Raw genomic sequence first — 22,581 nt, forward strand, 5'->3', positions numbered from 1 at the left:
CCAGCTGCTAGATGATGCAAAGAAGAATAACATAAGACTGATTGGGCTCAATGAAGAAACAGGAGAGAGTGGAGATGACATAAAAAAATCTCTTCAGAGAAATAATGGCAGAAAACTTCCCAAGCAGGGGAAAAGAGCTTGACACACAGATAAGTGAGGCATATAGGACTCCAAATAGCCTTGATCAAAAAACAAAATCTACACATAGGCATATAATTATTAAGATTCCAGAAACACAAGAGAAGAACAAAGTTCTACAAGCAGTCAGAGAACAGAAACAAATCACATACAAAAGGAAAGCCCATCAGAATCACAGCAGACTTCTCAACACAAACCATCAAGGCAAGAAGAGCTTGGAGTTTCCAAGCCCTAAAAGAAAACAGCCTCCAACCCAGATTGATGGACCCTGCAAAACTATCTTTCAAAATGGATGGAGAAATAAGATACTTTCATGACAAAGAGCACCTTAGGAACTTGGTAATTACCAAACCAGCACTCCAAAGAATTTTGCACAATATCCTAGGAACAGACATTGAGGATCACAACCACAGGAAGCAAAGCAGAATGAACCCATCTGGCATGACAAGAAATTAAATGTAAAGGGGGAGAACCCAACAAAAAGAAAAAGCCATGGGAATGACAAGTCGATACGTTTCAGTTATAACCATCAACATTAATGGTCTCAATTCACCACTCAAAAGAAATAGACTGGCAGAATGGGTCAAGAAGCAAAATCCAACAATATGCTGCATACAAGAAACACACTTCATTCTAAAGGAAACTCATACACTGAAAGTTAAAGGGTGGAAAACAATACTCCATGTGACAGGAACCCAAAAAAAAGCACCAGTAGCTATCTTCTTGGCAGATCAAGTACATTTCAAACCAACACTGATTAAGAGAGACGAAGAAGGACACTACACCCTTGTAAAGGGAACAATCCCACAGGAAGAGACGACAATCATAAATATCTATGCACCAAACACTAGTGCACCCAACTGTATAAAACAAATACTGATGGACATGAAAAGTCATATATGCACTAACACAATTGTAGTGGGGGACCTCAACACCCCACTGTCACAAATAGATAGATCAACTAGACTAAAAATAAGTAATGAAATACTAGACCTCAATCGAACTCTTGAACAAATGAACTTAACAGATGTTTACAGAGTCTTCCACCCCACAAAATCAGAATACACATTCTTCTCAGCTGCACATGGCTCATTCCAAAATAGACCACATACTCACACATAGAACAGGTTTAAGTAAGTGCAAAGGAGTTGAAGTTATCCCCTGTATATTATCAGACCATAGTGCGATGAAATTGGAGATCCATAGCAAAAGAAACTCAAAAAATTTCATAAACAAGTGGAAATTGAACAACACACTTCTGAATAAGAAATGGGTCATAGAGGAAATTAAAGAAGAAATCAGACAGTTCATACAATTAAATGACAATGACAATACAACATATCGGAATCTATGGGACATAATGAAAGTAGTCTTACATGGGAAATTCATAGTAGTGAATACGCATATTAGGAAAACAGAATGAGCCCAATTAAACAACCTCATGATGAACCTCAAGCTTCTAGAAAAAGAAGAGCAGGACAGCTCCAAAGCTCATACAAGGGAGGAAATTATAAAGATCAGAGGAGAAATCAGTGCAATGGAGACTAAGAGAACGATACAAAAAAATCAATGAAGCCAAGAGTTGGTTCTTTAAAAGAATCAACCAAATTGACAAACCCTTAGCCAACCTTGTCAGCAAAAGGAAAGAAAAGGCCCAAATCCATGCAATTAGGAATGAAAAGGGTGAAATTACAACAGACCTAGCAGAAATCCAGAGGATCATCAATACCTACTTCCAGAACCTATACGCCAATAAGAAGGACAACACAGAAGAAATGGACAGATTCCCAGATACATATGAATTACCAAAGTTGAACGAAGAAGACCTAAAAATTCTGAACAACCCAATATCAACCAATGAAATTGAAAATGTAATTAAAAACTTATCAACTAAGAAAAGCCCAGGCCCTGATGGCTTCAGTGCTGAATTCTACAAGACATTTAGAGAGGAACTGCTGCCACTACTGTTTAAACTCTTCAATGAAATTGAAAGGGAAGCAATACTCCCAAATTCATTCCTGGAAGGAAGCATCACCTTGATCCCCAAAGCAGAGAAAGACCCAACTGAAAAAGAGAACTATAGGCCAATCTCACTAATGAACATAGATGCAAAAATCCTTAATAAGATAATGGCAAACAGAATGCAGAAGATCATCAAGAAGATCATACACCCTGATCAAGTAGGATTCATCCCAGGGATGCAGGGATGGTTCAATATACAAAAATCAATCAATGTAATACACTATATCAATAGAGCCAAGGACAAAAACCATATGATTATCTCCATAGATGCAGAAAAAGCATGTGACAAAATCCAAAATGCATTTATGTTAAAAACCCTACAAAAAATTGGAATAGATGGTCTCTACCTCAAACTGACAGAAGCCATCTATGAAAAACCAACAGCCAGTAACATACTAAATGGTCAAAAACTGAAATCCTTCACACTAAAATCTGGAACAAGACAAGGATGTCCACTATCACCACTCTTGTTCAATATAGTTTTGGAAACATTAGCCATGGCAATTAGACAAGAGAAAGAAATAAAAGGAAAAAAGATAGGAAATGAAGAAGTCAAATTGTCATTATTTGCAGATGACATGATACTCTATACAGAAGACCACAAGAACTCCACCAAAAGTCTTCTAGACTTAATAACCAAATTCAGTCAAGTAGCTGGTTACAAGGTCAACACACAGAAATCAATAGCTTTCCTCTACACCAATGACAGACTCACTGAGAGAGAAATAGGGCAAATAATTCCTTTCACAATAGCATCCAAAAAACTGAAATACCTAGGAATCATCCTAACGAAAGAAATCAAAGACCTCTTCTCTTAAAACTATGGCACTCTGAAAAGAGAGATTAAAGAGGATATCAGAAAATGGACAGACATCCCCTGCTCCTGGGTAGGAAGGATTAATATAGTGAAAATGGCCATACATCCAAAACTGCTCTATAGATTTAAGGCAATTCCAATTGAGATCCCAGCAGCATACTTCATAGACCTTGAGAAAACAATCCAAAAATTCATTTGGAACAAGAAGACACCCAGAATAGCAAAAGCAATTCTAGGTAACAGAGATATGGCAGGGGGTATCACAATCCCCAACCTGCAACTATACTACAAAGCCACTGTGACAAAAACAGCATGGTACTAGCAAAGAAACAGACTTGAGGACCAGTGGAACAGATTAGAAGATGCAGAAACAATGCCAGACACACTCAGCCATCTCATCTTCGACAGAGGAGCCAAACACCCTCACTGGAGGAAAGATAGCCTCTTTAATAAATGGTGCTGGAGAAATTGGGCTTCAACTTGCCAAAGATTAAAACTAGACCTATATCTCTCACCATGCACTAAACTAAAATCAAAATGGATTAAAGATCTAAATATTAAAATAGAAATGCTGAACCAGTTGGAACAGAGGTTAGGTAGAACCCTTGAAGACATCGGTGTAGGAAAAGATTTTATGAACAAAACCTCAGTTGCCTGTGAACTAGCACAAACAATCAACAAATGGGATCTCTTCTTATTAAAAGGCTTCTGCACAACAAGAGAAACCACCAGCAGTGTGAAGAGACAACCCACAATGTGGGAAAAAATCTTCACCTGCTCTTCCTCAGAAAAAGGTCTACTATCTCGAATCTATAAAGAACTTAAAAAGATCAGACCTCCCAAATTTAAAGACCCAATCTGAAAATGAGCATCTGAAATTAAGAGACATTTCTCAGACAAAGAAGTAGAAATAGCAAATAAATACATGAAAAAATGTTCAACGTCACTGGTCATTCAAGAGATACAAATGAAAACAACGCTGAGATTCCACTTCACTCCAGAAAGAATGGCTGCTATCATGAAATCAACCAGTAACAAATGCTGGCAGGGCTGTGGGGAAAGAGGAACCCTGCTCCACTGCTGGTGGGAGTGCAGACTGGTGCAAGCACTGTGGAAATCAGTATGGAGATACCTCAAAGAGCTAGGACTGGAAGTCCCATTTGACCCTGCTATTCCACTGCTGGGGATCTTCCCCAAAGAATTGAAAGAATCATACCACAGTGATATATGTGCGCCCATGTTCATAACAGCACAGTGTGTGATAGCTAAAACTTGGCAACAGCCCAAATGCCCATCAACTGGAGACTGGATAAAGAAAATGTGTTTTTTTAATAAAATGAAGTACTACTCAGCCATAAAAAATGAGAAATTAGAAACATTTATAGCTAAGTGGATGCACATTGAGGAGATACTCTTAAGTGAAATAAATAGGACACACATGTGTAAATTCTGAATAGTTTCTCTGGTGTGAGAAACTGAAAGTGTAATTAAGGACTAAATGTATAATAGGTAATGTGAAATAGGAAGAAAAGGGGCAAAGGGGAAGGAAGTGGGAGGGCTAGGGGAAAGGATTGAAGGGAATGGGATTAATATGAGAAAATGGAAAAATAGGAACAAAATCTTTGTAAATAGGGAGAACTGGAGAGGTTGAAGGCAGGGCTGGGCAAGGGTGAAAACTAAGAACCAAGAGAGACTATGTAAAGGTGCAAATTTCCAATGATGAATGTCATTATATTGTATACCTAAAATGTACCAATGATTAGAATGAATAATCGAAAATGTAAAATAGAAAGAAAAGGTCTAAATGGGGTAGGGGTAGTGGGAGGGGCAGGGGAAACGAAAGAAGGGAAAGGAAAAATGATGAGAAATGGAAAAAATGGAAATAAAGTCTTTGTAAATAGGGAATGGTGGAGGACTTGAAGGGAGGGCTAGGAATGGGGAAAGAATAAGAACCAAGATGCATCATGTAAAGGTACAATTCCCAATGAGAAATGTAATTGTGTTGTATACCTATAATGTACCAATAAAAGAATTTAATAATAATAAAAAAAGAACCAACAGTTCTGTTCTTAAGCTTTTACTTAAGAGTAATGAAGACCATGGAAGGCCAAGGTGCAAAGCAGTCTGGAGCTGGTAGTTTGTGGGCTTGATGGACAATGCTGAGTCACTAATTCAGCTCCCTCTGAGCTCTGTCTTGCATGCCTGGGTCCTCTCCCTGCTCAGCTACGTGAAAGATTCTGGGCTGCTTTCCAGGGCCTGCAGCACTGAGAGAGAAACTGAAGAAGGAAGGAAAAATGGCTGTTGGACTTTGTAAAGTTATGTCCCAGGGGTTGGTGACTTTCAGGGATGTGGCTCTAAACTTTTCCCAAGAGGAATGGGAATGGCTTGATCCATCTCAGAAGGAATTAAACAGGGAGTCATGTTGGAGAACTATAAGAACTTGGTATGGCTTGACTGGGAATCTTGGTGTGAAATGAAGGAATTGTCCTCAAAATGGTCCACTGATGAAGAAGAAATATCCCAGGGTATGGTAATGGAAGGGATCAAAAGTGATGGCCTTCAGTGCTCCAATTTCAGAGAAGCCTGGAAATATGAGGGTTAATTTGTATGGCATCAGGGAAACCAAGAAAGACATTTCAGGCAAGTGACAACTCTTAGAGACATCTCTACTGGAAAAAGACATAATGAATATAATAATTCTAGGAGAAGCATCCCCCTAGAGTCAGTCTTTTTAACACAACAGGGAGCTCCCATAGTAAAGCAAGTTCATAAATTTGATATTTATGATAAAAACTTCTCTCAAAATTCAGTCATAATTGAATATGAAAGACTCCATGCTGAAAAGGAATCTTTGATAGGTAATGAATGTGAAGAACTCATTCAGAGTACACACTTTAGCAAAGATTTAAGAATTCCTTCTGGTGAGATACCTTACAAAAGTACTGATTTTTCAGATCCCTTGAGTTTCCACTCATTATTTACTCAGCATCCAACCAGTAATTTTGGAAAATTACCCCATGACTATGATGAAATTGGGGATGCCTTTACCTGTTATTCATTCTTTACTCAACCTCAGAGAATTCACAGAGGAGAAAAACCATATGTATCCAATGACTGTGGAAAAGCCTTTACCCATGACTTCTTTCTCAGAGAGCATCAAAGAGCTGGAGAGAAACCATATGAATATAAGGAATGCAACAAAGCCTTCAGACAGAGTGCACACCTTGCTCAACATCAGAGAATCCACACTGGAGAGAAACCCTTTGCATGCAATGAATTTGGGGAGGCCTTTAGCCATTATGCTTCCTTATTGAACATCGAAGAATTCACACAGGAGAGAAACCATATGAATGTAAGGAATGCAACAAAGCTTTCAGACAGAGCTCACATCTTAATCAACACCAGAGAATTCACACTGGAGAAAAACCCTTCAAGTGTAATGAATGTGGGAAGACTTTTGGCTATCACTCACACCTTAATCAACATCAGAGAATACATACCAGGGAAAAGTCCTACGAATGCATGAAATGTGGCAAGTTTTTTAGGATTGACTCACAACTTATTAGACGTCATAGAATTCATACTGGAGAAAGACCATTGGAATGCAGTGAATGTGGAAAAGCCTTCAGTGATGCTTTAGTTCTAATTCACCATAAGAGAAGTCATGCAGGAGAGAAACCCTATGAATGTAATAAATGTGGGAAGGCCTTCAGCTGTGGCTCATACCTTAACCTGCATCAGAGAATTCATACAGGAGAGAAACCTTATGAATATAATGAATGCGGGAAAGCTTTCCATCAGATCTTGTCCCTTAGGCTACATCAGAGAATTCATTTGGGAGAGAAACCTTGTAAATGTAACGAGTGTGGAGATAATTTTAGCTGTCCCTCAGCTCTTAGATGACATCAGAGAATTCGTAATAGAGAAACCCTCTGATTATAAGAAAGAAAATACGTAGTCACCATTCAGTCTTTTGAGTATCAGTGAATTCTGTTTGGTTAGTAATTCTATGAATGTAATACATTTAGAAAAGCCTTCAGTTCATGATCATCCCTTATTTGAAATGACCTAAGTATAGACATCTGTTACTTTTTTATTTATTCTGTATCCACCTTAACCACCCTCAATGCATATAATTCTGATGAAATTGAACCAGCAGTGGATCAGTCACAAGCTAGCAATTATTTTCTCTCAAACTACTAGTTAGTAAAAGATTGGCAGCTAGGCACTATGGTGGATGCCTATAATCTCAGCATTCTGGGAGGCTGAGGCAGGAGGATCGCAAGTTTCAGCCCAGCCTTGGAAACTTGCCAACTTAGCAAGAACATATTTCAAAATAACAAACAAACAAACAAATAAAAAATGGGGGACTGAAGATATAGCTCAGTAGGAAGGACCTGGATTCAATCCCTAGGACTGAAAAAAAAAATTGCCAAATGGCCATGTGTGAACCAATAGATCTCTTTATGGTCATTCTTATGTCAAGTAAGACCTTTAAAAAATTTTTGGAAAAGCAAGTTTTGAGGAGTCTGTAGGGTTAAAAACTTATAAGTAGTTTTGTGCCACCCAATGCATAAAGCCTTTCAAAAGAAATCTAACAGAGGAAAATGGAGATAACAGAGATCTAATGACATTGTTTAATTTGGATTCAGCCATGCATGATGTCTCAATGGTCCTTTTTCATTTTTGTGATCCAATAAATTTCTTTTTTTTTCTTTGCTTAAGTTAATTTGAATTAGAGTTTTGTCTCTTGAAACTAGAGTATACTTGCTATACATCTGAGAAATCCTTAATTGTTTATGTGGTATAATTATTTATCCAAAAGAAAACTTTATAATTATGAAAGTTGAGTACACAGTGTTCATAAAGCTGAGAGAATTGTTACATTTTATTTGCTGATAAAAATTAATTTAGTGTGTATTAGTCTGTGTGACATTAAGGATGAATGCTTTAAAATCCACCTAGTAAAATTCCTTAATAGGGTTTCTTTTTAGGAGTTAAAACCATTTTTGGCAGTGACTCACACCTTAGGCCTGAAAAGGGAGACTGGAATCTAAGAAAATTATGAATCCATCAGTTCTTCAGAGTGAATAATTCTTCATTTTAAAAGAATTTTCTGTTTCAATGTGGTTTAATTATATTTGTGACAGAATATAATAAGGAAGCACTGTAAAGGAGGTTTATGTTTGTCGTCAGGCTACAAACTTGGTTTAAGAAGTTTTAATTTTGGAACTAGAGATGTTAGTCATTGTTGGCAGACAAAAAGAATGAGCCAATTTAAAGTACAGATCTAGTGGATTCACTACTTTAGACTGTTCCAGAACATGGCAGAAAGAAATACATGGAGACACAGAATTCAGGTAAAATAATAAAAGTTTTACTTGCAAGCAGGCAGGACCGCCAGAAACTGGTCTGGTTCGTGTCCGCGTGCCACATTCTTTGTTAGTTACCTTTTATACTTTTGTTAGTTATTATCTCATCCCTAGTGGTCTTTGTTGAGTAAATAAAGTTCCAATTTCTGCCAAAAAAAGTAATGAAAACACATCTTCACAATAGATTTGTATATACAAGTTGACTATCCCTTATCTGCAATTCTTGGGACCAGAAGTGTTTGATTTTGGTTTGAAATCCACTTGATCTGCAAAGAGGATATCGACTCCTGCTTTTTTTCAGGTTCCTATCACATGGAGTATTGATTTCCACCCTTTAACTTTCAGTCTATGAGTTTCTTTTTGAATTAAATGTGTTCCTTGTATGTAGCATATTGTTGGATCTTGCTTCTTGACCCATTCTGACAGTCTATTTATTTTGAATGGTGAATTGAGACCATTAACATTGATGGTTATAACTGATGTGTATTGACTTATCATTGTCATGACTTTTTCTTTTTGTTGGATTCTCTCCCTTTGCATTTAATTTCTTGTTGTGGCCAACAGATTCATTCTGCTGGCCTTCCTGGGGTTGTGATGCTCATTGTGCTTTTCTAGGATATTGTCTAAAATTTTTTGGAGTGCTGGTTTGGTATTCATGAAGTTCCTAAGGTGCTCTTTGTCATGAAACTATCTTATTTCTCCATCAATTTTGAAAGATAGTTTTGCAGGGTACATCAGTCTGGGTTGGAAACTGTTTTCCTTTAGAGCTTGAAATACATCACTCCAAGCTCTTCTAGCCTTAAGAGTTTGTATTGAGAACCCTGCTGTGATTCTGATGGGCTGTTTCTTGTATGTGAGTTGCCTCTTTTCTCTGTTTGTAGAATTTTGTTCTTCTGTTGGGTTTCTGGAATCCTAACTATTATATGCCTATGTGTAGTTTTTTTTTTTTTTTTTTGATCAAGGCTAGTTGGACTCCTATATATCTCACTTATCTGTATGTCAAGTTCTTTTCCCCTCCTTCGGAAGTTTTCTGCCATCACTTCTGTGAACAGTTTTTTTATGTCATCTGCACTGTCTCCTGTTTCTTCATTGACTCCAATCAGTCTTATGTTATTTTTCTTTGCATCATCTAGCAGCTGCTGCATTGATTTCTCATGTTCCCTTACAATTTTAAAGCAATTTTTCTTTTCCTGGTCACTAATAGCAATCTTATCTTCTATATCTGAAAGCCTGTCCTCACATTGGCTCATTCTGCTGCACAAGCTTTCAATGGAGTTTTTAATCTCCTGGAAATCTGTTTGTATCTGTTTTCTGGATTCCATTTGTTTCCTATGTTGGGATTCCATCATGTTCCTCAGTTCCTCTATTTTTTTTTATCTTTGTCCTCTCTAGATTTATTAATCATGTTTTACACTATGGGCACAATCTTTGCTGTTATCTGAGAAATTATTTCTGATTTCATTTTTTCCAGATCCTCTTTTGTTGCCAGTTCAGGGAATCCAGGTGGTTAAGTATCACATTGTTCCTTCTTGTTTCCCTTTGGGGTTGCTGTAGGTCATCTAGAAGTCTGGTTTTGAGACTTGTTTACCTGTCTTCTCATTTTGACAGGGGCAGGGGTTATGCTGTTGACACCCACATAGCTCACCTTCTCTACCCTGGGAGCGGTGCTATGGTGCCCCAGGTGCCTCCTCCTGGGAGCTGGGATTGGCTCACCTCCTCTGCACTTAGAGCAATGCAGCCGGGAAAAGCAATGGCAGCACTTAGAGCAATGGCAGCCCAGAAGCTTTGTCCTGGGCACTGGGATTGGCTCACTCTCCTCTGCTGGGAGCGGTGCTATGGCAGCCTGGGAGCCTCCTCCTGGGCACTGAGAGTGGCTCTCCTCCTCTGCCTGCCAATGACTTTTTGTGTTGGTCCCTTAACTTGGTTATTGTGAGTAACACTGGAATGCACATAGGGTTACAGCTACATCCTGCAGATCCTGGCTTCAAATCTTTTGTGGGTTTCTTCAGAAGTGGGATTTCTTGATCCTGTAAGAATTCTAGTCTCAATATTTTGAAGAAACTCCATATTGATTTCCACACTGGCTGTACATTTTTATATTCTCACCAACAGTGTAGAAGAGTTTCATTATCTCCACATCCTTGCCAAATCTTATCTTTTGTTTTATGATAGTAGCCACCCTAACATGTGTGAGGTGATGTCATTGTAGTTTTAATTCACATTTTTCTGAGGATGGATGAGGTTGAATAAAGCAATGGTCACTGTGAAGTGTTGACTGGACTGGATTGAGGGATAAGCAGGGAGCTGACAAAGCAGCGTTTCTGGGTGTGCCTGCAAGGGCATCCTGGAGACTGACATGTAAACGAGTTGTCTGAGTAAGAAACATGCCCTTTCACCCATGTGGGTGTGCAGTATTCTATCTGCTGAGGCCCGGATATAACAAAGACAGAAGAGAGGTAAATTTTCCCTCATTTCTGCAGCTCAGATACTACTTTCTCCAGCCCTCGGACAGCAGAACTCCAGGTCTTGTGGCCTTGGTCTCCTGAATTGCAACAGTGGGTCCCACTGGCTCACAGACCTCCAGCCTCTGACTGAGAGCCACAGCATTGCTTCCCTGGGGCTGAACTTCAAAAACATCTGACTGTGTGGCTACTTACCCTTCACAATCCCAGCAGCAAGCTCCCCTAACAAATGCCCTTTAGTATGACTGTGTCTCACACCCGTATCTAATGCATATCTCTATCTTTTCCTGGGTCTGCCTTTCTGGAGAACCATGACTAATACAAGCAATGTGGCATGTACCTATTGGCCATTCTATGTCTTCTCTGTACAAATGTCTGTTCACTGCCTCTGCCCATTTTTCAAAGTGAGTTATTTGTGTTTTCTTTATTGACTTGCCAGTGTTCCTTGTATATTTTGAAATACCCTTGGTGTCAGGAATGCAGGGCAGGAAAAGGACAACCTCTTTAAGAAATCATGTTGAGAAAACTGGCAATTCATAGGCAAAAGAATGAAATTGAACCGTACCTTATATCAAGCACAAAAATAAACTCAAAATGGATTGAAGACAAGCCCCAGGCCTGAAATTGTAAAACTCATAGAAGAAAACACAGGGGAAAGCTCCATGAAATTGGTCTTGGCAGTGACTTCCTGGGTATGACATCAAAAGCCCAGGAAACAAAGGCAGAAATAGTCATGTGGTACCACATCAAACTGAAAGGCCTCTGCACAGCAAGGACACAGTGAGATGAAAAGGCTTCCTATACAGTAGAAAGAGATACTTACAAGTCCCATGTCTGAGAAAAGGTTCATAGACATCTTTGCTCTGAAAGTCTCTTCTGTTCACTCTTCCTGGGCCAAAGCAGTGCTCATTTCCACAGCCATGACTTTTTTCCAAGAGGAGGAAGTTCACTCCACTCACAAAGGATGGCAAATGGCTACAGTGATGGTGTCTTTCCCCTGCCCTTCTTTTCACAAATATGAAGGTCACTCTTCCTTTCTTCTCGCAAAGCATCACTTCTTCCCCAGAGAAAAGAGTCCAGAGTGCAGATATGGTACCAAAACTAAAGTCTAGGGTTTGTGATAGTCTCCTGGAGGTCTTATGAGAGCTCATTCTGCTGTAGAGAGTTACATACTGATCAAAAACTCAACCAAGCCAACAAAGAACAAGACTTCAAATGAAACATGGCAAAGAAGAAAGGTCTGTACTATTGCAATAAACACCCTGAAATCCCACCCTGTTCATCCACTGAGAAACTTGCTCCTTCCAAGACTCTACCTACCTCTTAATTATACTACTTGGCAATACATACAAAGAGATCAGCAGGAAACACATAAGGCTCAGCATGTTCCTAGGACACTCCCTCCAGTACAGAGTTGGGGCTTAGCCTCCCTTTCCATATAAAGGGATAGATTTTTTTTAAATACAGCCCTTTAAACTGTACTTGGCTTCAGTAGCTACATGCAAAATTATTTTTAGGCATGCTTTTTTACTTCTCTAGACTTAATTGCTGGTACTTTGAACCTAGTCGATTTCATGGAAGAGCCAAGCAAATTTCTCTTTTTACCTAAGTCTATGTGTCCAGTGAATGTAATTTAGTCAAATTTTAACAGTTTAAGATGGAGTGAAATGATTCTCTTGATTTAGTCCTTGTCACTAGACTGAATTTTAATCAACCTATGGATCTTCGAGGTTGAAGAGCAACCATTAGCTACGTTTCCCAACTCGCTTCCTTGACACAGAATTGTGGACTTTCCTCCCTTCTCTTCTCGCTTTTAAATTGGACAATACCTTCCTGATCACATCCCTTTTAAAATAGACTCTAATCAAACATAACCATCAGCAACCAACTTGTGCTACCCAAGACTGTGTTCTCACTATTTGCCTAAAGCGATGATTTTATTAGAACATATTTGTCCCTGAAGCCAACACACAGGCAGTTCTCCTCACATTTCATAGCAACCTCACAGGGTTGCCATGGTTCAAAGTCCTGTTGATGGGATCACCATCCATCCCTGGAGACAAAGTCACATAAGGGATGATCCAAATATATGCTGAATGTTTAAATTAAAACATGTACTACATTAAAAGTCACACTGCCATGAATCCCCTCAAAATCCTTTCCTTTACTTAAAACATTTATCCCATTGTTCTTACCACTTTCTGCAGCAGCTCTGGAGTCCTCTTTCCTGAGGGTCTTTATGAGGTGTAATTAGAAATACAGTGACTGCTGCTGCCAAGTGCCATCCAGCAGAAAGACAGCTCATAAAAACATGACACTGTGTCCTCGTCCACCTTAGTCACTGGATCTGGCACCATGTGACTTTTGATTCTTCCTCAAAGTCATAATGACCAGGAAAAGTCAATGTTTTAAGTCAATTCAGAGCAGCAAGTCAGCCATAGCAGTGTAACTAAAGACAGGAATGAGGACTCCACAGCTGCTGCGGAAAGGGACAAGAAGGGTGGGATTATTGTTCGAAGTAAGGGGTGAGGGGAGTATTTTGAGAAGGATCAATGGCAATGTTTCTTTTACTGCAAAAAATCTTTAAAATTTATACAATCCCCATAATTTTCAATAGAGTTGTTATGCAAATATTTTTTCTTTGGTACAAATTTCTAGTAGTTAGGATGAGCTGTATGTGATACTATAGCACCAAATAGATAATCTGAAAAATTAAGCAATTTAATGTTTCTTGCTCATCCGCATGTCCTTTGCAGGGAAGCACCTGTGTTCTGCTTCTCAGTCAACTGAACATCCGGGAAATACCCTACCTTTGACACATGCTCCTCAGATCTTGAGGTGGAGGAAAAAGAGAGCATATGAACAGCAAGCAGCTTTCGAAGCTTCCATGTGGAAGTGACAACTGTCTCTTTACTCACACGTCATTGCAAAAGCAGGTCCCATGACTATGCCCTGAGATGCTTATGGGTGAGCAAGGGGAGTGTTCATGTTTATGAATGTGAATTAGTAGGGAGTTAAGGAAGACCTTCTATGGGTGTGATACCTAACTAGCAAAAAAATTCATTTTAGTGTTGAGTACAGAAATTGGCATGTGCCACACACTCCAGAAAAGGCCGATAACACAGATTCAGAAAGAAAGCCAACATAGCAGGAGATGACAGGGGTATTGTCAACAGAGCCACCAGTGGTGAAGTGGGGATTGGATTTTCTTAAAAGCAGAACACCAAGCGGTCAAGCCAGTCAGCTGACTAGGGGCAGGGACAGAGTGCCAACAGAGACAGTTAAATCCAGAGCTAGCTGCGGGGAGGGTCTTGGAGCCTGGCTCCTGCCCACATGCCAGAAGGCCCACCCCCTCTTGGGCTGGCTTTCTGCATCCCAATTTTTAGGGTGCTTCTGAATCTGTACCAGCAGGACTCAAATAGCATGAAAGGATTTACTCAAATCTGAACTTACTGGCAAAAAAGCTATGTGTTCCCAGGGCCACCAATCAATACCTTCTATTTTTCTCTTTATCTTTTCATTACCCGAATATCTTCCATTCTCCTGCATTCAACCTAATACTCATTGAAAGTGGGAAGCACCAGAAGCAAAGACCCTTTGATTCCTGCTGCAGAGTCCAGGACTCACCTCTGCATGCATTGATTCTTCTCCTGCCATCAGTTCCAAAGTAGGTGGATTTGTTTGTCCTTCAATTCACTGCAGATGCTTTTACCAGGGACTTGAATCTCACCCTTACTCACCTTCTCAAGGACTTCATCTCTCAGTGGTTTCATACTGTCTTATGCAACATCATTCTTTTCTTCTAATGGGCTGCTCTGGTTAGCATCTGATATTATCCCTGAATTTTCCATCTTCAGGGAAAAGCCACTCCCTTTATGTGATTCTTAAAGGTGGTCCTCAGATGTAGTCTTCATTTTCTTTACCCTTGTCAGTCATTAATCCAACAGTAGGGCTTCTGGCCCCTTTCACTCCTGTAAATACACCCTTTCCACCCTGCTGTGAAGGTTGTGCCTGCCCAGCCATTCTGCAGCACCTCCTTTCACAGATGTTCTCCTTCCACAAAACTGGGAGTGAAGTATAGCAGGTTTCAGATATATTTTCTCTTTTGGCCTCATACCTTCCTCTTTTAATGATTATAACAATTCTCATATTTTCTTAAAAACTGAAATAAATATAAGTTCATCAACTGTGTCTCGAAAATATACTCTGAATTTGTCCTCTGTTCTCCAACACTGTCTCTACAAACTTAATGTAGGTCAGTATTAAATCTTATTAGATTGATTGCTGCAGTTTCCCAAGAGTTTCTGATTTACTCTTCTCTAATTTAACTTTAAATTACAAATAAGACTGTGATGTTACTGACCTGTTTAATCATACATTACTTCTTTAACCTTCTAGCTATGTCCTTGTGACCATGCCTTTATGTTAACATAGTTTTTTTCAGAACTAGGGATTAGATGTAGAGCCTTTGTCCTGAGCTACATCTCCAGAACCCACCTTTTTAAAGTATATTTTGAGACAGGGTCTAACTAAGTTGGTAAGTTTTCCAAGCTGGGCTCAAACTTACCACCCCCCTGTCTTAGCCTCCCAGAGTGCTGTGGCTGCAGGTGTGCACCGCCAACACTGGCCTGACCATAATTTCTCTGCCATGTCCTCTTGCCGAGCCTTTCTTTTTTACTGTGACTTACAATATCACATGTCACCTGGTTTCTACCATCTTGCTCACACTCCCATTGGGTTACAACTCTCCAGGTGTCAGCTCTCTTGCTTATATTTCAGGTCTTCAAACATCCTGAGCTTTTCCCCTTCCCTGAGCACCTGTGGAAGCTGAGACCTATGGCTGAGACTCTTTCTGGACACCTTTCATCTGCCTAGATCTCATCTCTTGGCTCTCAAAAGCTTAAATATTTCTTCCTTAAAAAGGATTTTGCTCCTTGCCCCTTAAAAGTGTTTGCTGCTCATTGTTTTTTAAGGTGTTTTTGGTTTTTTGGGGGGGTGGTACTGGGGATCAAACTCAGGTCCTTGTGCTTGTGGGGTAGGCTTTAAAGTATTTTATTCATTACAGATGAAACAACTCATCATTAAGATATATTCTGGAAAAGGGAATGATCCCCCCTTTCCCCATTTTACCCTCAGTGATGAGTGTACAACCTGGCACACAATAAATAGTTGTTGAAGAGCTGAAATCTAGGGGCATAGCCTAAGGCCTAAGTTGCTCCAGTTTTGCCATCTGTGTGAATCAAATTAAATGCTAGTGTAGTTCTAAGACTGAAATACATTGAACATAGGTGTGAGACAATAAAAATAATTTCTCCTATTCCTTTGCTCTCAATTTCTAATTTTAGTGGTTGTCTGCAAGACTGAAATGAATCTTATTCCAACAAAATAGGAATTTCAAATCAATAAAGTTTTTACCAATTCTTCTCATTTCTCAATAAATTAAAGAAATTAAGAAACTTAGTATGGCAGATCATTTCCTTTCATCTCATTAAAACACTCACAAGGAGACACTAAAGCAAAATCTACCAACATAGTATGTTAAAGATAAAACTGAAGCACACACTCAATAAGCGGAAATATTTTTCTTAAAAATACATTCTATTGTGTGTAGGTACTGAAAAATGTATTCTTGGACTAAACATCTCATTTCCTATCCCGCATGTCAAAATAAATCAGATGGCTCCAAAAATGCTAGAAAAAGACTTTCAAATACTCTTCTGGGGATCTCAGAATTCATGCTGACTGTAAAATGAGCCAAGATACAACCAAGCAAAGCAAAATAAGTAAACAAAACCAAATAATGATAAACACAGACCCAGACTCTCTCACTGAGTAGATGCATGGGCTGAGAACTCACAGCCCCCAGCTCTGGTCTGAGACAGACCCCCAGCCTGCAGAATGATGAATGCAGAAGGTCTCAGTATAGCAGCCTTACATTTGGGGGCACTGACACTTAAGAAGACTTTTTATTTTAAAGAAACTAGCCAGGGCAGGAAGATCTCATGGAACAGCATATGCAACATATATTAACTTGCCTGTAAAACTCAACCCAAAAAGGCATTGAAAAGTGCTTTGTTTACCATGGTCTGAGAAGTTGACCAACTGGAAGATTCAAACTCAAGACAGCTGCTAGGGTTTATACCTAGATGTCCCTCAAGAGCTCTATGTGCTCAGAGATGAGACTTTTGGAACTGGGTTGGACTATCGGGCACTACAGCTGACTTGCTGTTAGGAGGGCATCTGTTGGAAAAGCTGGGGTCTGATTGGAAGAAGCAGGTGCTGGGGTGGGGTCTGGAAAGGTCCATCTCCCTCTTCTGCTCCTCCCTTTTCTCTCCACTTCCTGTGCACCATGCTGTGAGCAGCACTCCTCCACCAGGCCCCTGTGCCATGCCGTCCTGCCTTGGAGCCAGCCGACTGTAGACTGAAACATGAGCCAAAATAAACTTTTCCTTCTTTAAGACGCAGGTGTCAGGTATTTTGTCTGAGAGAGGAAGAATATGACTAAGACAACAGTAAAACAAAATTTCTGATCGCCTTCAAGGGAACATCAATAGAGGGCAGTGATCTGAACTTAGGATCATATACACAAGACAGAAGCTGACTCAAGAATATTCAACCATAGATGCCTGCAGTCCTGGGGAACATGGCGGAAACATGCTATTAAACATCATACTGATCACAGACTAACAAGTGGATATAAACCAGACCTGATTTCAAGAAATTTGAAAAATGAAAGATAACACCAAGGAATACACACTCACACACATACACAAAGAACTAAATGCAAAGAAAGCTATTTGAAATATAGAAAATAGAAAAAGGGATAAGAAGTTTTTAAGGATCAGTCTTTTGAAAAAATGAAAATGAAAGAGCAAACCTATGATGTATGAAAATAAGTGAATTAGAAATCAGAAAATTCGTATGCTGGTAGACACAGCACAGGGCAAAACTGGAAAGGCTGTCAGATAAAGATTAGATTAATTACTTTCACAATGATGTTGGGTGGGTAATTTTCTGAGTATTTTTAAGTTTTCAAAATAGTAGAAAATGAGTAGACCACTAATAAGGATAAATTATAGAATTTATTTCAGAATTTAAAGATTAATTCCAAAATATTTAATATTTTTGTTGTTTTGCAATACTGAGGATAAAACCCATGACCTCAGCACTGAGCTACATCCCCAGGCATTTTTTATTTTTATTTTGAGACAAGTCCTCTCTAAGTTACTGAGTTGCCCAAGCTGGGCTCAAACTTAGGACACTCCTGCCTCAGCCTCCCAGAATGCTGGGTTTATACGTGTGTCCCACCAAGCTTTGCTAAGAAGTCAGTGCATAAAAATACCAATGAATCATTTGTAATTAAAATATGTGATTAAATTAAACACTTTATGCTACTTAAATATACATAAAAATACTTTGCCTCTCACTAATTCAACGTCTATGCAAGGTTTTTGACATATGCCTACCAATCATAATTCCGAATTATATTTTAGAATGAGACACATAGCATCTGAATTTCAAGTTTTGGTTCCTAGAAGGCAACAGTGTATTAGAACCTTGTGAAGTCATCTAAGAATAGGAGCATGGGGACTCAGCCCTGGGGGGGCCATGGAAAGGAAGCATATGACGTCACTGTCACCGCAGTAAATACTCAGGTGGGTTTAGAGTGCACATTCACTCTGCACCGAGTTCCTCTAAACAACTAACAGCAGAAAAGTGTGGGGGAAAGAAGAGGTCCCATTTGACCCAGCTGTTCCCCTGCTGGGTATCATCCCAAAAGAAGTAAAAGCATCATACCACAGAGATATATGCTCACCCATGTTCATTACAGCACAGCTTGTAATAGCTAAGACTTGGAAACAGCCCAAATGCCATCACTTGGTGATGGATAAAAGAAGATGTGTTTTTTTATAAAATGAAGTACTACTCAACCATAAAGAATGGGAAACTAGAGACATTTACAGCTAAGTGGATGCACATCGAGGCCATACTCTGAAGTGGAATAAAGAGATCAGTTACACTCTTGAGGTCCAACACCAAGATGTCCAGTCCTGGGCAGTGTGTGGCCCTGGCTCTGGCCCTGACTGTGGACATCCATCCCCAGATCCCAGCCATCTGTCCACGGTGCTGTGTTGTGTATACTCCCACCACCAATGGAGAGTGAGGTAGACTGGGAGTCTGCACAGCCTGCTCTCACCAGAGACAATGCGGAGGGGATCACAGTGGAAGCAGAGCAGGAACAGGCATCAACAAGGATCGAGTCCCCTCTGTGGGCCTCTTCAGTGTCCACCAGAGCCTGGGGAGCCTCTCCCAACAGCAGGCAGAGACAGAAAGTGCCACCCAGGCACCATGGTCCTGAGGCCTGGCAAGACGCAGCTAAGTACATTTACCAATTCTGCCCTCTTCCTGGTGACTCAATAACCTACAAGAAGGAACAGGTGAAAATCTAACAGTAAGAAACTCAAGAAAGAAAAATGGCACCAAGACCTTCAGAGCTGTTTGCCCTGTGGTCAGGTAATGGAAACTCTACATTTCCCATGAATCATGGATTGGCTTCATGGTTTTAGTAGGGGGCTTCCCCTCCTAAAGAATGCTTCATGGTAATCAAAAACAATTCTTAAAAAAACTGTTTATTTTCAAAACACCCAAGCCATTTTTAAATAATTTCATAAATAACCGAGTAGAGATTTCAAGAATTTATTAAAAATTTGTATTAATCATTTTCAATGTATTTTGAATTAAAAAAAACCTTAAGAGTATTAATAAATTTTAAATGAAAAATATTTGAGCCTCAGAGTGAGAAAAATAAGAATAAATGAAATTGGAACTATTTGAAATAAATAAGGAAAAAGTTCATCTGTAATTCAAACATTGTATTCAGTTATACAAAATACACTTAGTTAAACCAAGTTAGATACAATTCAAAAATTATACTTTAATTATATTTCAGATGGCCCAAGAGTAACAACTGAAAATCTATTAAGCACACTAACTCAGGTAAGCACAATAATTACATGAAATATAGACACAGAAAATTCAATAATTTACTTAGAAATTACCAACACACTTTTAGAGGATATAAAATGAAAATGGCCACACCCAGAATAAGAGTAGAAATATGAAGACCCTAGCAATAAATTTGGCGAGTTTTACGTAAAAAATATATGAAAGCATACAAAAATATTGACGTGATTTATGTGATTTATAAAACAAATATGAGTACACAGAGTGTTACTATGTTTGGATGTGAAAACTGAATACTATAAACAATTTTTATAATAAATGTTTGAAAATTCTTCTGTAACTGATTTGTAGATTAAAAGAAGTCAGCCAAACTTTTAATGAATTAGCTGTGAAGATGAGGTAAACCACATTCTGTCATCTTTGCCACTAAATAAAGAACATGGAAGAAAATGACAATGTCTAGAAAAAGAGGTAACTGGTGGGGAAAGGGGAGAGGGAGAGAGAGAGAGAGAGAGAGAGAGAGAGAGAGAGAGAGAGAGATTGTGCAGAATTATGTGCTTAAACATGCCCTAGGACCTTACCACTCTGACTACTTACAAAGTAAGCTAATGAGTTAACTTTATTTTCAGTTTTGGAGCAAGGTTGAGTCATGTGTCCGTGACTGTCATGTGCAATGGAAAGTGGGCAATCATAACTAGCTAATTAATGTGTAAAATCCAAGTGGACTCTAGCAGCAGACACATCTGCGTGGTCAATCCCATGGCTCCACACATTGCCCCCAGCATGAGAAACTCGACTAACGCAGATGAGGAACTGAATTTTAAATTTTATTTAACTTTAGTTAATTTAAATCTAAATTATGGTGGGAGAGTGGCTATTGTTTTGGACCGTGCAATTCTATCATGGTATCTATTTAAGTTAAAGTAATCCAGGAATGTGCTGGCACTGCAAATTAGAAATATCTTCCCAAACATCTCAGTCTGTGTAGGAGACCAGGTGTGTGAAAAGAACATCTGAAAAGGCACAAATTTTACAAACTTACAAATCGCCCTTAAAATAACTCATTGATTTATAACAAGTTCATAACTTTGGCCCAGTAATCCCAGAAACTTCTAAGAAGCTACTCCACCAAAACAGTCAAAGAGGTAGATACTAATTTGTGCATTAAAACTACTAACATGGTATCATTATTTTAAAATATTAAGTACATTTAAAGAACAATGAATGGAAAGAGTTACCAATTATATGAGTAATGTACCTATGCTGAAAGTTCAATTAACAAGAATTAATCATTAAATTGCAAAATATTTACAATGTAACATTTTAAGATGATATATTGTAGAAATAAATCTAAGAAACATATAAAAATACACAATATTAACTTAAATATTTATAATATATATAACATACTATGTTATATATTATAGAATATATTAAATCCACACATTTTATTAATCATATATCTCATTGTTATATTTTTATTTCAGTGTTTTCTGTATTGTCTTTAACATATGAATTCATCTTGAATTAAAACATTATATGTTTTACTAATATAATGGAACATTTTTAACTATTTTACTAGATACAGTATATTGAAATAAATTAAACAAAGAATACTAATATCTACTAATTTTTCAAAATAACAGTATGTGTGGATGGGAAAAAGTCTACTTTTTTGGCTATTTAAGGCATCCTCAATAAAAAGAAATGAATGAATAGACATAAGCTCTCAACTTTTAAAGGCAGCCCATAATTTACAAAGTATTTCTATATTTATTAGCTCTTTTGTGATTTGGTAGCCTATAAAGATAAACTCGAAAGTACTTGAGTTACTTGGCCAAGATTACCCATTTTTCAAGAAGTATATCCCAAAAGAGAATGTAGTTGTTGTATTTGTAGTTGTTAAAATGATAGTGGGTTTAGCAAGTGCTTAGAGGCACTTTGAGCCTTTTCATTTCTGACTTTGAGTCTCTTGTACAATAAGCCACCATCACCTAGTAAATAGTGTACTTTAAAACTATACTACACTGTCAATTTGCAGAGCTGAATTCCCTTTGCAGCAGAAGGATGCCTCTTGCTTTCCTATCTTCGGAGAGATTTTCAGTTAATCGCTGCAGAACATGTTCTCATGCACGATTACCAACTTCCCTGTGCACAGCTCTCTGAGAGTAAAAGTGAAATTATTAACCAGCAGCAGACTTGAGCTGAGGCTCAGAGTGTCATGTGAACAGCACCCAGCTTATTAGGCAAACATCTTGCTCAGCATCACCCACCCAGCAACCCTAACACACAGTTTAGTGCAGTTGTTGAGCTGGGTTAATTAACTGCATCTCTTTCATCCCTGAAGGATGATCAACGTATTTTAGGGAAGTGATACACCCTGACTGGTTTGTCTCAGCATCAAGCTTATTAGTAAATAAAAGCTTGGAGGTTTCATGGCATATTATCTAAAATAACTCAAGATGTTTTATGGAAGTTGTCTCGGGAGTTTTCCTGAATACTACACTCTGTCTTCTTTGATGGTAAGTCCAATGTCCAGATGGACATGTTTGTTTAACGGCCCCAATCATTCCTCTGTGGACTCTTCAGGGTTGGAGAGATGACACAGACCAGATGGCCTAACCTCGCCACATCACAAACAAGAGCACCCTGAAGAGCCACGAGGCACCTGCCTAAGGTCACACAATATGGCATCAGATGGCACAGGGAAGCAAAAGCTTCCAAATCCCTGCTTGGTAATTGCTACTGAAATCTACTCACAGGAGCAAAAACAAACCAGCTCACCTTGCAAAGTTCCCAGTAAGTG

At 38.8% G+C, this 22,581-nt stretch overlaps 1 long non-coding RNA gene and 1 pseudogene across 7 annotated transcripts in view; one reads left to right on the plus strand and one right to left on the minus strand.

The window, feature by feature from the left end:
- Positions 1–22,581, minus strand: part of LOC110346378 (uncharacterized) — a 90,506-nt gene that overhangs the window by 40,798 nt on the left and 27,127 nt on the right. The window lies entirely within an intron of this gene.
- LOC106008009 (uncharacterized) lies at positions 5,176–6,913 on the plus strand (annotated as a pseudogene).

The sequence above is a fragment of the Heterocephalus glaber genome, unplaced genomic scaffold (genome assembly GCF_053883595.1).
Source record: "Heterocephalus glaber isolate CG9 unplaced genomic scaffold, H.glaber_assembly_v1.0 deba00001724, whole genome shotgun sequence".
NCBI classification, from domain to species: Eukaryota; Metazoa; Chordata; class Mammalia; order Rodentia; family Bathyergidae; genus Heterocephalus; species Heterocephalus glaber.